At 42.0% G+C, this 15,805-nt stretch overlaps 1 protein-coding gene across 3 annotated transcripts in view; it reads right to left on the minus strand.

The window, feature by feature from the left end:
- PHC2 (polyhomeotic homolog 2) overlaps positions 1 to 15,231 on the minus strand; it is a 98,304-nt gene extending 83,073 nt beyond the window's left edge. Inside the window, exon 1 of one of the 3 annotated variants that reach the window (XM_033113636.1) lies at positions 14,716 to 15,231. The gene's annotated coding sequence lies outside the window, so the exon portion shown is untranslated. The remainder of the gene's footprint in view (positions 1 to 14,715) is intronic. The other 2 variants (XM_033113638.1, XM_033113641.1) reach the window with 2 other exon arrangements.
- Positions 15,232 to 15,805: the final 574 nt, after the last annotated feature.

Raw genomic sequence — 15,805 nt, forward strand, 5'->3', positions numbered from 1 at the left:
GGACAAATACAAAAATTACAGCAGATTTCTCATCATAAACTATTCAAGCCAGTGGGCAAGCCAATAATAAAGGTAAAATGAAATCATAAATAAGAAACTTGAATAATCCAAAATTGGGCAAGACAGAAAGAAAACTCAAAGAACAGATGGAATAAATAGAAAACAAATAGCAAGATAGTCAATTTAAACCCAACCATAACAATAATTACAATTAAAAGGTAAAAATGTTTATATTGGATTAAAAAGCAAGACCCAGCTACATGCTTTCTATAAGAAATTCACTTTAAAAATAAAGATGTATATAGGTTAAAAGTAAAAGGACGGAAAAGATATGCCATGCAAACAACAACCATAAGAAAGTTGTAATGACTGTATCAATATTGGGCAAAGTAGACTTCAGAACAAGAAATATTACCAGGGAAAAAGGGGATCATTTCACAGTGATAAAAGGGTCAATTCATCAAGAGAACATACAATTCTAAATATGTATGGACTCAGCACTAGAGCTTCAAAACACTTAAAGCCAAAACTGATAAAACTAAAAAGAAGAAAAGACAAATTTATAATTATAGTTAGAGAATTCAATTATCCTTGCTTAGTAATTGATAAAACAAATAGACAGAAAAATTAATAGATATAGAAGACTTGAACAATGCTACCAACCTAATTTAGATATATAGAACACTCCAACCAATGGCAACAGAATACATATTCTGGACCATAAAATAAGTCTTGATAAATTTAAAAGAATCAAAATCATACAAAGTATATTCTTTGTGCATAACACAATAATGCTTAAAATCAATAACAGAAAGGTATTGGGAAAATACTAGTATTTGGAAACAAAACAACACACTTCAAAATAAGTCATGGGTCAAAGAAGAAATCACAAGGGATATTAAAAAATATTTTGAAGTGAATGAAAACAAAAAAAATTACATATTAAAATTTATGGGATATAGTTAAAGCAGTACTTAGAGGAAAATTTATAGCATTAAAACACCTATATTAGAAAAGAAGAAAAGTCTCAAATCATTAACTTCAGCTTCTAACTTTAGAAGTTAGAAAAAGAAGAGCAAATGAAATGCTAGTAAGCATAGGAAGGAAATAATATAGATGAGGGTGGAAATCAATGAAATAGAAAAACTATAAAGAAAAAAATCAATAAAATTACAAGCTGGTTCTTTGCAAAGATCAATGAAATTGATAAACCTATAATCAGACTGGTCAGGAAAAAAAGAGAGAAGATACAAATTACCAATAATAGTATTGAAAGAGATCCTACAGACATTAAAAGGATAAGGTAATATTATGAACAACTTTGTGTCAACATAGTAAACAACTTAGATGAAGTGGAAAACTTCCTTGAAAGATACAAGCTACCTGAGCTCACTCAAGAAGAAATAGCCTTTTATCTATTAAAGAAATGGGATTCTTGCTTTAAAATCTTTCCACAAAGAAAACTCCAGGCCCAGATGGTTTTACTGGTAAATTGCTTGGATTTTACTGAAAATTCAAGAAAGAAATAATACCAATACCACATAAACTCTTCCAGAAAATAGAAAAAGGAAACCTTACCTACTCATTTTATGATGCCAGAATTACTCAGATACCAAAATCACACAAGGATATTAGAAAAAAGAAAAGACATTAAGGATTAAGGACAAGAAATTGAAGAAGACAGTGAACACAGCAGAAAACATGGAGAAGAGGAAGTGGCCAGAGGCTTGAAAAAACTTTAGACACTGTCACAATGTCCTTTGTTGAATGTCTCCTAAGTGCCAAGCCATGTGTGGCATAGTGTTTAACAGCATGGACTTCTGGAGCCAGACTGTCTGGGTTCAGGTTCTGGCCCCACTACTAGTTACATAACTTTGACCAAGTTACCTAACTTCTCTGTACTTCACAGTTCCTATTTATAAATAGAGATAATAATAGAATCCCCTATATGGTAAACGAAGATTGAATGAGTAAATATATTTCAAATGCTTATAATAGTGCCTGGCACAATGTCAGCACTATATAAGTGCTTGCTGAAATTATTATTATTACTACCATACATGTTATATTTGTTGTCACCTTTATTAAGTCATGATATGTGCCCTCAAAATGAACAAAGCAGTACAAGAAGTAACTATTCTCATTGTATTAGTTCCCTGTGGCTGGCATAACAAATTACCACAAACGTCATGGCTTAAAACAACAGAAATTTATTCTCTCACAGAAGTTCAGTATCAGTTTCACTGGGCTGAAATCAAGGGGTTGGCAAGCCTTCACTTCCTCTGGAGCTTCTTGGGGAGAATCTATGCCTGGACTCCTCTGTGTTCTGGTGGCTGCCAGCATTCCTTCGCTTGTGGCCACATCACTCTATTCTCTGTGGTCACAGTACCTCTTCCTCTGCTGTGTGTGTCAAATCTTCCTCTGCTTCTCTGTTTTAAAGACTTTTGTGATTGGACTTTGGGCCCACCCAGATATTCAGCATAATCTCCTCATGTCAAGATCCTTAAAACTTCATCACATCAGCAAAGACCCTTTCTCTTGAATTCCAGGGATTAATACCTATATCTTTGGGTACCATTATTCAGTCTACCTCACTCATCACTAGGAGTAGACCCATCTTATGTGGAAATTACAACATAAACAACATTTTTAAAAAGGACACTTAGCTTTCTCCACAACAAACCTGTTACGATACACAGCCACATTCCAAGGCACAAAATATTCACTTGGAAGTAGGTCCCAAAACTGTAAACACAGTATTCACAATGAATTATAACACCTCTATAGGGCTAACATGCAAAGTCAAATCAATTAAATTATGACAAACATCACGAACTTTGGGGGAGGGGAATGGTTGTTACTAGAAACCTGTTGTGCCTTCTTGTGATCCAAATAAAATAGCTTATTGAAATAAGAATCAAGAGAAGTGGGAGAAATTAGATTTGATGATGGCAGTTGTGAATAAAGGAAGGATGAAAATAATTGGCTTACTCTTGATGACCAGAGGTATCTGCACTCAGAACCTGCATATCTACCCTGCACTACACAGCAGTGAAGGAATCAGACAGGCCTGACTTTGATATTTGGCTCTATTATTTCTTAGTGACCTGACCTTGGACAAATCATTTCACCCCTTTGAGCCTGTTTCTTCACCGGTACAGTGGGAATAATAAAGAGTACTTACCTCACAGAGTTGCTATGAGGATTAAATAAGAACTCACGTAACGTTTTAGCATGGCAATTAGCATACATAAGTTCTCAATAAATTGTAACCACAATTTAGTATTATGTAATAAACACTACTACTTCTAATAAAGCATTGCTTTATCTTCTATTCTATTGCAGTAGAAATATCATCTCATCTCCAATTTCTTTATTTTCAGGGGTGGAGGAGTTTTTCCTTTGGGGACTGTGATCTCATGGGTGAACGGCATTAACACCACATAGAAAAAGCTAAGAAAATAATGCAGTCTGCAATTCTGGTATGCGTATCTTTGGGGAAATAAGAAAAGAAGAATGAAGGAAGTAAGGGCTTTGTAAGCTAGTGAAGGACAGGAAGTAGAGCCCAAAGAGTTTAATGTGTGACCTAAGAGTGCTAACATATAGCCTTTGAGGCTTGAGGGAAACAAGAGGGAAGATTAAGAATTGAAATAGAAGTCTAAAGAAAGGGTTTAATAGATTTATTCTCCATAGGAATTCATTAAATGATTAGAACTTTGCATTTTGGAGAGATGAAGGTTGAGAAGGAGTTATGACAGGGACACTAAAATCATGTTTACAGACAAGGTAAACACAAACTAGCACATTTCTACATACCAGAACGCTGGTATTGGGAATGAGGTGAAGTGTAAGAGGGACAGGAAAGCTGAAAACTCAATAAAGCTTTTGTTTAGGGCAAATAAAATACTGCAAGCAACTCCAAAATACGGACGGGGTGTTGTTTCTTTTAGTATTTCCAGTAGTTAGCCCAGTATCTGGCATGCCATCAATAAATCTGGGTTGAATGAACATACATGAGGTGTGATCAAAGAATACGATGAATGTTTAAATAAAAAAAAATTATTACAGTAAAAGACACATTGCTATTAATCCCGCTCAGAATACTCCCCCTTGCATTGAACACACTTACCCCAAAGTTCTTGCCACTTTCTGAAGCAGATCTGGAAGTCCTTTTTCGTGAGTATCTTTAGTTGTGCTGTTGTGGCTGCCTCGATGTCCTGAATCATTTTGAGTTTGGGGAAGAGCCAGAAGTCGCATGGTGCCAGATCCGGTGAATAAGGTGGATGAGGACACACCGGAATGTTTTTATTTGACAGAAATTCCCATATACCAGAAATGATGGGTGACACAGAGCATTGTCATGATGAAGGATGATTGATGGCACACTTTAAAACACACCTTCTCACACTGCCTTGAGGCAGAGTATAGTTCCCGGCCCCATTGAGGAAGGGCTTGACTATGTGGCTTGCTTCATTGAGTGATCACTGTCCTCTATGTGTAACCAGATCTTTAAACACACCACTGTGGCCTCAGATCCCAAAATGAGACACATGGAGCAGACGTCAACCATGGCCTGCAAGCTGAAGCGGAGCCACTCCAGCTGACCTGCAGACCCATGAGGTGGTTTGTCCGTGTTGGAGGGGTGGTAGATTGGGGGACATGGGGTTGTCACTCAGTGAAGGGTGTAAATGTCCAACTATTACATTGTTTTGTACACCTGAAACTAATAAGAATAAAAGAAAGAAAGTAAAAACAAACAAACAAACAAACAAACAAAAAAACCCCACACCTTCTCTCAACCGTAGCTCACACCCAACTGACTGCACCGAACAAGTCGAAACTTGTCACACACTGTTACTAAGGTTCAATGCACCGCTTCCTGTATTAAAGATCCCTGCCTTTCCGCAGGATGGCACTCAGCAGCAGCATTCACTGCATTTTGTGCTCACAACAGAAAGGCTCCATGTCGCGCATTGCTTCTGGTACAGCAATTTCTGTCAAATAAAAACATTACCCTGTCCTCATCCACCTTATTCACCGGATCTGGCACTGTGTGACTTCTAGCTCTTCCCCCAAAGTCAAAGTGACCATGAAAGGTAAACATTTTGAATTGATTCAGGACATCGAGACAGCCACGATAGGACAACTAAAGACACTCACGAAAGAGGACATCCAGAACTGCTTCAGAAAATGGCAAGAACGATGGGATAAGTGTGTTTGAAATGAGGGGAAGTATTTTGAGGGGGATTAATGGCAAGGTGTCTTACTGTAATAAATATTTTTTTATTCAAACATTCACCGTATCTTTTGATCACACCTCATACATATTCAATAGTAAAAATACTGACAGTGGATGAGAAGTTGAACTAGAGGCTCCCTTCTAACTGCATGATTCTGTCTCTAGTCTCACTCCTGTCCAACTGGCCTCCACATTGCTGATTGGACCCTCCTAAAAGGGAGATTTGATCACATTACTCCTAAAGTGTTTCAAAAGCTCCCCATGGCCTTCAACACAAAGTTCAAATTCTTAGCTTGGCAAACCAAGCCTTTTGTGTTTGATCATCACTTTGTTTCTGCCCCTACCCTACTCATGTTATGCTCCAGTCATGTCAGATTACTTGGAATCCCCCACATATGTTGTGCTCTCTCTCTGTCTCTCTCTCTCTGTCTCTCTCTCTCTCTCACACACACACACACACACACACTCACACATCTCACCTTTGCACGCAGAGCTCCTTCTGTCTGAGGTGCACTGTCTGCCTGAGAAACTCTTCCTTATCCTTTAGTTGTCATCTCAAATGTCACTTTTTCCAGAAGGTGACATTTCTAAGTGTGACTAAGTGATTCTTCATCTAAGCTTTCAAATCATCTTGTCCATACTTCTATTATGGCACTAACTAAGTACAATAGCATAATCAATGTTTCCATGTCTATCTTCCTTTATAAACTTGTGGGGTACCAGCATTGGGTTTTACTCATCTTTGCATCCCTAGCTACTAGAATAGGGGTCCAGAAGCCTTAAAAATGTTTCTTGAATAATGAACAGACTTTAAAGACCAAAAACAGAAGTAAAGCTTAAATACTTGCGTGAATAAGACACAGCAGGAAACTAAAAGACAGGATGGGCAGGTCCGTCCCGATAATTACAAGCCTTTGTCATAGATGGCAGTTACAATGCTCCCTCCAGTTGTCCCTTGCTATCATCCTTAGAGACAGAATGCTGGGCTGCATACACCACTGGCCTGACCCAGTATGCCATTCCCAATCTCATATTATTTCCAGGCGTTTCTCACACTCATTTCGCCTTTGAGAAAGCAATTTTATTTCCATATGCCTTAGTGTCGCCATCTTTCGTGAAGTAACCCCTATTTCAAAATGCTCCAAAAGTCAAGTTCCTCTCTCTTACGCTAATTCTCGTGTTCTCTCTCTCTTACGAAATAGAATGGAAAACTCCGGTACTAAATTAAGGACAAAAACCATCTGAGACCAAACTTAGTGAACAACGTTAGGGAAGTTATTATACCTCTATTCCTCTCAACAGTCTTCCTTCAAATGGAACCAACCCTACTGTCTAGGAGGTCCCAGGAAATAACGAAAGGTAAAACACACATAGTGTTGACTATGCACCTCACATGTGTTAACCTGTTTAATTCTATAATTCTTCGAGGCAGGTACTATTATTATCCCCATTAAGTACCAGAAGACTGGAGCACAGACAGGTGAGGACTTGAAGAAGGCCGTGAGGGTCCCAGTTAATGGTGGTAGAGGCAGGGCTGGAAATCAAACAGTCTGGCTCCAGTGCCCACGCTGTTACCCATCACCTCCTGCTGCCTGTCTGCAGGCCCATGGACAGCACGATGCACAGTACGAAACCCCAGGGCATCAGCATATAAAAGGCGACATTGCACGGTACATCTCAGATATGGGGCTGCGTTAGACATTTCAATCCAAACGCATTTACAGCCAAGAATTTAGACTTCAAACCATCCATCATTTATAATTAAAATATGAAGGGTCGCTTAGGATTTTAGTCATCAAGAAGACGGGTTTGTCCTTTACTGGTACATACAATTTGGATGACACTGTCACTAGATGAGCCTCCACCTTGGGGTGTGGTGTTATGGATCAATGAATTAGGTTTTTCTCAGGAGTGATGATCTAAGGATAGAAATATGGCAGAAGATACACTTGTGTTTAAGCTTTTTCTAACAGAAACAGAATTTTTTTTTTTTTAAAAAGCATTAAATATGTAAGTCCATATCACCCTCTACTTAAACAATCAATTTAGACAAAATGTTAAGGAACAGCTACTTGGTGTAATAGAGCACCTTCAAATGTTATCAGTCTCTTATTAATCACCTTTCCTCCTGGGCAATGGGTCAGTTAGAAAGTGCTGAATAAATCTTTGTTGAACGAATGAATATTCTTTCAGAGCTGGATTCAGAGAAGCTCCGTATTTCCAGATGTTCCCTCAGAAGGAATGGGCTCCTTACAATAATCATATTTGCCCTGGAGAGCTCTACTATTCAGCCCTACTTCCAGAACGAGTATTCCCTAATTCTCTAGAAAGGTCTGAAGCCACCTTTATTTGTACCCATGGTTTCTACATGGTTTTCTTCCCCATCGGAAAGAGAACAGAGAAAGATCAGGTTACATTGCTCTCTTGGGCCTGTGTAAATTCCTGTGAGGGTCTCTCTTCTGTCAGGAAAAGTTTCCCTGGCAACCATATTCACACACTCACTTAATTCTCTCCCTTCCTTTGATTTGTTGGTTGGTATAAAAATTAATTTGCATTGAATTGCTGAAGCTTACAAGTTAATCGGTTTAACAGACTCACAAAATTTTAGAACTTGGTTTCTGGCCAAAACACATGTCTTAAGGGGCCTGTCCTCTTTCTTTTAAAATGTGAATGTAATTCTCTTCAGTTCAAATATTTTCAGACACACTTAATATGTATGCTGGATGTTTCTGGCTATAGGTAGAGAAAAGACTTTTCTCCTGGCTGTATTAGTTAGGAAGATTAAGAGAGGAAGTGGTACCTTAGTTCTGAGTAAGCAAGGGGTCAAATTCCCAAAGATGACCAGTGATAAGGACCCGTAAGAGAAGAGTCAAGGACCAAGACAAACAGTCTGGGCCACATGAAACGATGAATTCAGGCCTAAGACTCTAGGTGATCAGAGCTCAGGACCCAGATTAACAGGAATGGGACATGAGTATCAAGAATGGAGTGTCATGCAAAGAGGAAAAACTGAGGGTTGCTAGATGGGCGGGGTGGGGGGGGTAAGAGGGAAGGTGAGGGGATGAGAAAACAATCAGTAACCACAAGATGGCCACGGGGTTTTGAAAATTAATCTGGGGAACGTAATTTAGTGGTTACCAGAGCGCAAGGGGTGGGGGTGGGAGATGAGGGTAAGGGGGATCAAATAGACGGTGATGGAAGGAGAACTGACTCTGGGTGGTGAACACACAATGTAATTTATAGATGATGTGATACAGAATTGTACACCTGAAATCTATGTAATTTTACTAACAATTATCACCCCAATAAATTAAAAAAAAGAAAAAAAAAAGAATGGAGTGTCATGAATTCATTCACCAAATACGTATTAAGCATCTAACAGTGCTTTGTTTTGGGAATAGCAGCGTGTAAGTCACACCCAGATCCTCCCTTCATAAAGCTTATAGTCAAATATTTAAATAGTGAACAAATGTTGGCTTTGTTATTGAACCAAGCAAATATCTTTGGGCTAGGGGCTCATTATGTGACTCCCTACAAGGGCCAGAACTGGTTTCAGAGTGTGGGTGGAGCAGAGACTTACAGACAGAAACAAGTTCCAGGAGTCCTCCCTAGAGTACGTGAGTTGGCAAGTCAAGAAGGCTTTGACAGACACAATGGTTTCTTTACATTTTCAACAGCAATGACACATGAGCCTCTAGGTAGGGAGATGAAGAAGGGTGTATTTATCATAGCGCACAAAGCTAGATACTTTGCAATACACATGAGTTTTCTAAAGAATAAAGTATATAAAGGTACAACCTATCCTTAAGCATATTCAACAACCATTTATTGAGCATCTACTGTGTTCAAGGAATGGTTTTAGGAATTGAAGCTATGGATATGAAAAAGATTACAAAGGAAGATCAGAGCGAAAGGATGCTAGTTCATCAAAAGCAAGTTGAGGGGCAGATGGGTGGCTCAGTTGGTTTAGAGCGCGAGCTCTGGGCAACGGGGCTGCCGGTTCGGTTCCCACCCAGTGGGCTAGTGGGCTCTCAACCACAAGGTTGCCCGTTCGACTCCCACAAGGGATGGTGGGCTGCGCTCCTTGCAACTAACAACAGGAACTGGACCTGGAGCTGAGCTGCGCCCTCCACAATGAAGACTGAAAGGACAACAACTTGACCTGGAAAAGTCCCAGAAGTACACACACTGTTCCCCAATAAAGTCCTGTTCCCCTTCCCCAATAAAATCTTAAAGAAAAAAAGCAAGTTGGGAAATGCTCCTGAAATGTAATGCTTGAATTGAATCTTAAAAGAGAGAGAAATTTGTTTTAAGCCGATACATTTGGGCATAATTTGTTATGCAGCAACAGATTACTACGGTGCCTGTGGAGACCATGCCACCAGCACAAATAGTAGACCATGGAGAATACCTGGCCATCTAAACCTTGTTTCGTGACGTATACCCCAGGTTATACTCGAAATCTCTTCATAGTGTTAATCTCATGTATTCGTAAGCTCACCTGGTCCACGTTGGGAGGAGAAAGTGAGAATAAGCATTCTGAGTGGGAATGACATCACAGGATGCAACACGATCTCAGTCTTGTCTGATATCCTCCACAAAGGAATCTAGGCTGGCTGGTGTTAGGACACGGTCAACTGGTCAGCTAGGATCAAGTGGTATCAGGACTTGGTCATTCCCAGGAGTTGTTTTTGAGAGAGCTATAACTATGAAAGCCAGAAGAACTTAATTTGTTGTCAGTTACAAGTAGTGACTGTAAAGCCAAAAATGAGAGAAATATAAACAATTAAGGTTTTCTGGTTTTCATGAGTCATGTGGGTAGATGAAGGAATAGAGTGGGCAACAAAGGCAAACGTGGAACGTGAGCATTCAAGACAAACGTGGTAAAGAGAGCCACCTGGTTCAAAGCTGCTGGGGAGTCCCTCCCTGGTATGGGGTGAAGGGGTGGCATCTGCCTGGCTAAAAAGGCACCAGAGCAGCACAGACAAGTCGTATTATACCTGTTCAACCCAAATTTCTGTTTCAGTAGGTTGAAAAATGGTCTCCATAGCTTCCCACAAGCAAATAGAAATATCTGACTACAAAAGGAATAGAAATAAACTCATTTCTTTTTTAAATTCGGAGTAACAACAGCATCAGGACTGTAACTCTATCCAATAATACTCTGAAGATATGATGGAAGAGTTTCTAGAAGCCATTCTGGGTAAATAATTCCTTGCCTCTTTATTCTCTATTCTCTTCATACTGGCTGTCACCTTGATATCCCCCTTTTGCCCTTTATACCAGGAGTCCAAAATGAGAGGACCACGGGAAAATGTAATTGTGCACTAGGACACAGCAAGGACCTTCATTAGACTACACAACCAAAACAAAGGATACAGCACAAAATGCTTTCCCAGCTTCAGAATTAGTTTTGATACCTTCAGGCAGAACTGGTTCCATAATTTGTGGGACCCAGTGCAGAATGAAAATGCAGGGCCCTTGTTAAAAAAATTATTAAGAATTTCAAGACAGCAACAACAAAACATTAAACCGAGCATACGGCCCTTCTAAACACACAGGGCCCTGGGACATTGCACAGGTCGCACACCCATGAAGCTGGTCCTGCCCTTGGTGTAACATGAAGAGCTTTAGAGTCAGAGCTGGGTCCAAATCCCATCCTTGCCACTCATTAATTGTGTGACCGTAGGCAATTTAATTTAGCCTCTCCATGCTTCCAAGAGGTTGTGTGGTTGTAATTCAGCATTGTGAAGATTAAATGAGATAATGAATAGAACGTGTACAAAGTGCTTAGCATGCAACAAATGGTAGCTATACTATTATTGTTCAAGGAAATGTACAGGTAATTATCAAAGCTGTGAGTTTAAGAAATTAATTGCTCAACTACTATTCAGGATATGAAAGAATGAGAACAATATCTTAGGACAACTAAAATAATGAAGCAGACAGGGAAGATTATAAATCTTTTGCTTGACTCTTCTGCCTTCTTCAATCACTTTCCTATTTCTTTTCTTCCTTTTACTGCTAAACATACAAAGGATGATCCACATGCTGTCTCCACTTTTTTATCAGCATCTCATGCCACAATCCTCTTTCAGCTGGCGTTTGATATCCCCAGGGCCATCCCCTGCTTATTTAGTAAACTAATGTAGAAAACGAATGACCCCGGTTAGTAAATATAATGGACATTTCCCACTTTTTCTGTACAATTCCATACTGCTGACCAATTCCTCCAACTTGAAACCCTCTCTTCTCTTGACTTCTGAGATACTCACCCTCATGGCTAACAGTATGTCTATAATCAGACACACAAATGGTCGTGAAAAGAGTACATTTGTTAGATGACTAAATTAGCTGTTTCTTTTGCTTTCCTGGTAGTCCTTATTTTCTACCATACTGACCCCATTTCTTTTCCCTACCTCCCTAAATGTGGGCAATGTCCAAGCTTCAGCCTTTGGTCCTCTTCACTTCTACCTCTCTGCTGTTACCGTTGGTGAACTAAGCTGATCATAGGGCTTCAATGATCACATTCTCTATATAAGACTCCCTTACTTCTCTCCATTGAACATTAGCCCCCCCCCTTCCAAACACTATTATGGGACGTGTCCATTTATATAAAAGTTCCAGGATCACCTCAAGAGAGCTAGCACTTAGCTTCTCTTCTTCTCCCCCAAACTGGTTTTCCTTTCTGTCTGTCCTATTTCTGTTAATCTTGTCACCATGTTCAAGGCTATGTTTGGTTCTTATTTCTTGCCATAGTCACAAAGTCCTGTTCACGTTTCCTTCATAATACCTGCTCACCCCATCTCTTTTAATTTTCACTGCTATCACCCTAATTCAATTCCTTATCTCCTCACACCTAGACTATTTAAATAACCTACTAACTGGTTGTACAGTTCTCTTTTTATCCCTACTAAAGTTTATTCTCCACATTGTTGCTGAGAATCTCCTTAAAATACTACTTTCATGACCCCACCCTTCCCTAACCAAGCATCTTTAGACTAGCCACCATACAGGATAAAGTCCTAACTTTTTATTTAGTTCAGTGCCTGTTAAAATCTGGCTTCAACCAACCCTTCCACTCCTACAACTTCTCTCCTTAAACCTTTTGATCTTGCCAGATTGGTCTATCTCATCAATTGACCCCTGAAGACTTTCTTTGATATTCTGGCCCTATGTTTTATGAACATTATTTTTCCTGTCTGGAATTCCCTTCCACCTTCATTCTCTTTACATCATAAAATTCACCATGTCTCTGGGAAAAGCCTTCCTTCATAATCGGAGCCCATAATGATATTTCTCTTTTTTTAACTCCTATAATACCACATGTTTAGCACTTTGAAAATTTACTGAACTACTACTTTACATGTGGGATTTCATTTCATCTTCACAACTATACGAGGTAGGTAGTATTAGTACATATAAAGAAACAAAGTCAAATAACTTGTCCAAATCACACAGCAAGTAACTGGTAGAACTGGGATCTGAGAATAATCCCCAGACTTACATCACCTCTCTCGTTTTCCTGTCTCTTCCAAAGCACAAATACAACACAGCATTTACACACAAACAGGTGCTCAGAAAACAGGTTGAAAAGATTGCTTAAGCAGCACCCCTGATTCTCGAGCACTGACAGAATTATCAATCTTAGCGGTTCACGTTAGGTATATCATCTCAATGTCACCTTCTTTACATGGCTTGATTGGTAATATAGTTCAAAATAGGGGATTTGCCAAAATTCACCACAATCCATTCTAAAAATAAATTTTGGTGTCAGCAAAGCTGAAAGGCCTTTATCTGATTCAAACATTAGGTGAGTTTGGAGAATGATGTCCACTTTACTACTTCTGGACCCATCCTTGCTCTGTTTGCAAATGATCAGGAAGTAAAAATAGGCTGGCTAGTGAATGGCTTATGAGGTAAAATAGACTATTTACAGTTCTAGAGGGGGATATTAATAAGGCAGCAGAACAGGATTTTCTCGGCTCTGGTAGCTAAGACCTCAGTAAAAGAAGCCTAATAAAAGGGAATCCTGGGTGGAAATTGGGGATCAAAAGAGGATAATCGTGAGGAGCAAGAGAGAATAGAAAGAAAGAAGTACTGGAAATATTCTATTGAGGAGATGGTGCTGTCCTTTCCTGCACAGCTGCCTGAGCTGTCAGATCTAGCCCAGCCCTACAGTGGGGGGCTCCACACAACAGGGGGCGCTACCATTTCTGCCTGAGCCATGGGGTCAGTTTTGAACTGCTTGCCCTGACCCACATCACAGTCCAGGAGACCTTCTCTTGCTCCACAGCCTTCTGAGCTTATTACTCATTTCCCCAGGTCTCACAATTTCACCAAAGGCAGATTTCCCATTCAGCAAGGCCTCCCTGGTTATGACCGCTATTTTCCTCTTATTGTCTGATTTAGATTGCCCTCCGGAGGATGCCTGCAGTGCCACACATTCTGCCCAGTTTTCAGGCCCTCTACCTTGGCACTACTGCAAACTCTCCCTTTCTCATCTCTGTAAGTTGGCCTCTTACTTGGAAAGACAGGGACAAAGATCAGAAAAACTGATGAGGGCAAAAAATGAGGAAGAACAACCAGAAGGAAAATACTACTGGAAAACTATGCTGGGAATTAGAGATTCTAGGTTGCCTTTGGAAAAAGGCCATGGCTATAATGCCATTGCCTAGAGATACGATACTCTTTAAGTGTCTGCATTCACTGTTTTCTCTGCTTTCGCTGCCCTTCCTGTCGTTTCCTGCAAGGCAAACTCCTATTCATCCTCCAAGACCTTGCTTAATTATGTTCTCTGGAGAGCCTTCCTGGACCCTCTCACACAGCTAAATTGGTCCCTCCTCTGCGCTTCCACAGCTCTTTATATACACATCTATTATGCCGTTTTTACTTGAACTGGCAATTTTGTTTGTCTCTCCCACTATTTCTTTGAGGACAAGGACTAATTATCTTACTCATCTTTGCGTCCCCAAGACACAGAGTGCCTGGCATATATGCAGCTAGTGTTTGTTGTGTGATAAGGGACACGTAGAGCAACATGATAGTGCAATTTGCACTTCACTTGCAAAAATCAAATGGGTTCCTGGTACTTCTCAGGTGTAACCATGTTTTTCCTTGATTTAGAAGAAACGACTTTAGACTCATAAAGGAAATTCTATTGATATCACTGGCACATTAGCCAGGATCTCATCAGCCCTGGTGATAAAATTCCTCCTGCCCCCCACGTCCAAGAAACTCCCAGGGCAAGCTTAACATTAGTGGCACATGGCGCATCCTACCATTTCTATTGTAGTGAAAGCTAAATTACACGGTGAGCCTAAAGCTGCCACCAGCGGTGGTGGCGGCGGCGGCGGCAGCGGGTGGAGGAGTGGGTGGTAATTAAAATAAGGCACTTCTGTAGCAGGCCCAGGAGGAGGGTAAGGGAGGAAGATGAATTTAAACCTGGCCTTAGAAAAATTTTGTTAGAAACTCACGCACAACACTGCTTCCTCTGGACATGACAGGCGGATCCAGGTGTCCAGCAGCGACCTTTTCCCATGAGTGTCAGGTCATCACCCCGCACAGAAAACAAGGGGCCAGTGCCTTTCTTGGGCATCCCTCCTTCTCAAACCTGGCATATCTTGGGGCCTGCTTTTCATTTAGGGGATTCCTCTTCTCCCAGACAATCCCCAGTTGTCTCGCCAGTGCCCCCTTAAGTACCAGTCTTGCCTTCGTCCCACAGGGGGCCCCAGTTTGACTCCGGGTCAAAAGTGCTGGCGGCTGGGCTGTCAGATCACAGCTGCGGAGGGGGTGCCGAGGTCAGGCCCAACCCCCAGGTCTCCTCGCACTCTGCGGGACGAGGGAAGGAAACGCAGGCCTCGCAAGGCCACGGGCTGCTGAGGCTCGGGCCTCTGCGCGGGAGGGGTTCGGTCACCCGGGAGAACCCGCGCGAGTGCCAGGACTTCAGCCGGTTCCCCGCAGCCTCCCGCAAGTTCCAGCTCCGGAGCTGCCCCGCAGCCCCGGCTGCGGCTGGGTCCCCGCCCCGGGCGCAGCGCGGTCAGTTGGTCCGCCGGCCGGACTGCTTGGTCCTCGCGCGGGCCCCACGCCGCGGCTCCCGGGTCAGGCCGCCCGCCGCCTGCCTGCCGGTGCCCACCGCAATGCCCCGCCCCGCGGGCCCTGCCCGGCCGCCGCGCCCCGGCCCGACCGTGACAGCTGGGTGCCCAAAGGGTTAAGCCGGCAGCGCAACGGCCCGAGTCCCCCGCACGCAGCCCATCCACCGCGAGCCTGCCCCAGCGCGCACGCGCCCGCCCGTTACCTGCGGTCGCGTTCGCGCTCCTCCTCCACCTGGCCGCTCTCTCCCGGGGGCCGCCCCTCAGCCCGCCCCCTCGGCTCGGCGCCGCGCACTCCGCTGGCTACTTGGACACGGCACGGGGAGGAGGGGCGTTGGGGCGATTACCATATATTAGCATACCAGTGCGCGTCACGTGGCCTCTCCAGCCAATGGTCACTTTGGAAAGGCGGGGATTGGCCTGAACACGCCTAAGTGCTGCTCCAGACCTGAACCGGTGGCCATGGAAACGTCTG

This window comes from Rhinolophus ferrumequinum, chromosome 9, assembly GCF_004115265.2.
Source record: "Rhinolophus ferrumequinum isolate MPI-CBG mRhiFer1 chromosome 9, mRhiFer1_v1.p, whole genome shotgun sequence".
NCBI classification, from domain to species: domain Eukaryota; kingdom Metazoa; phylum Chordata; class Mammalia; order Chiroptera; family Rhinolophidae; genus Rhinolophus; species Rhinolophus ferrumequinum.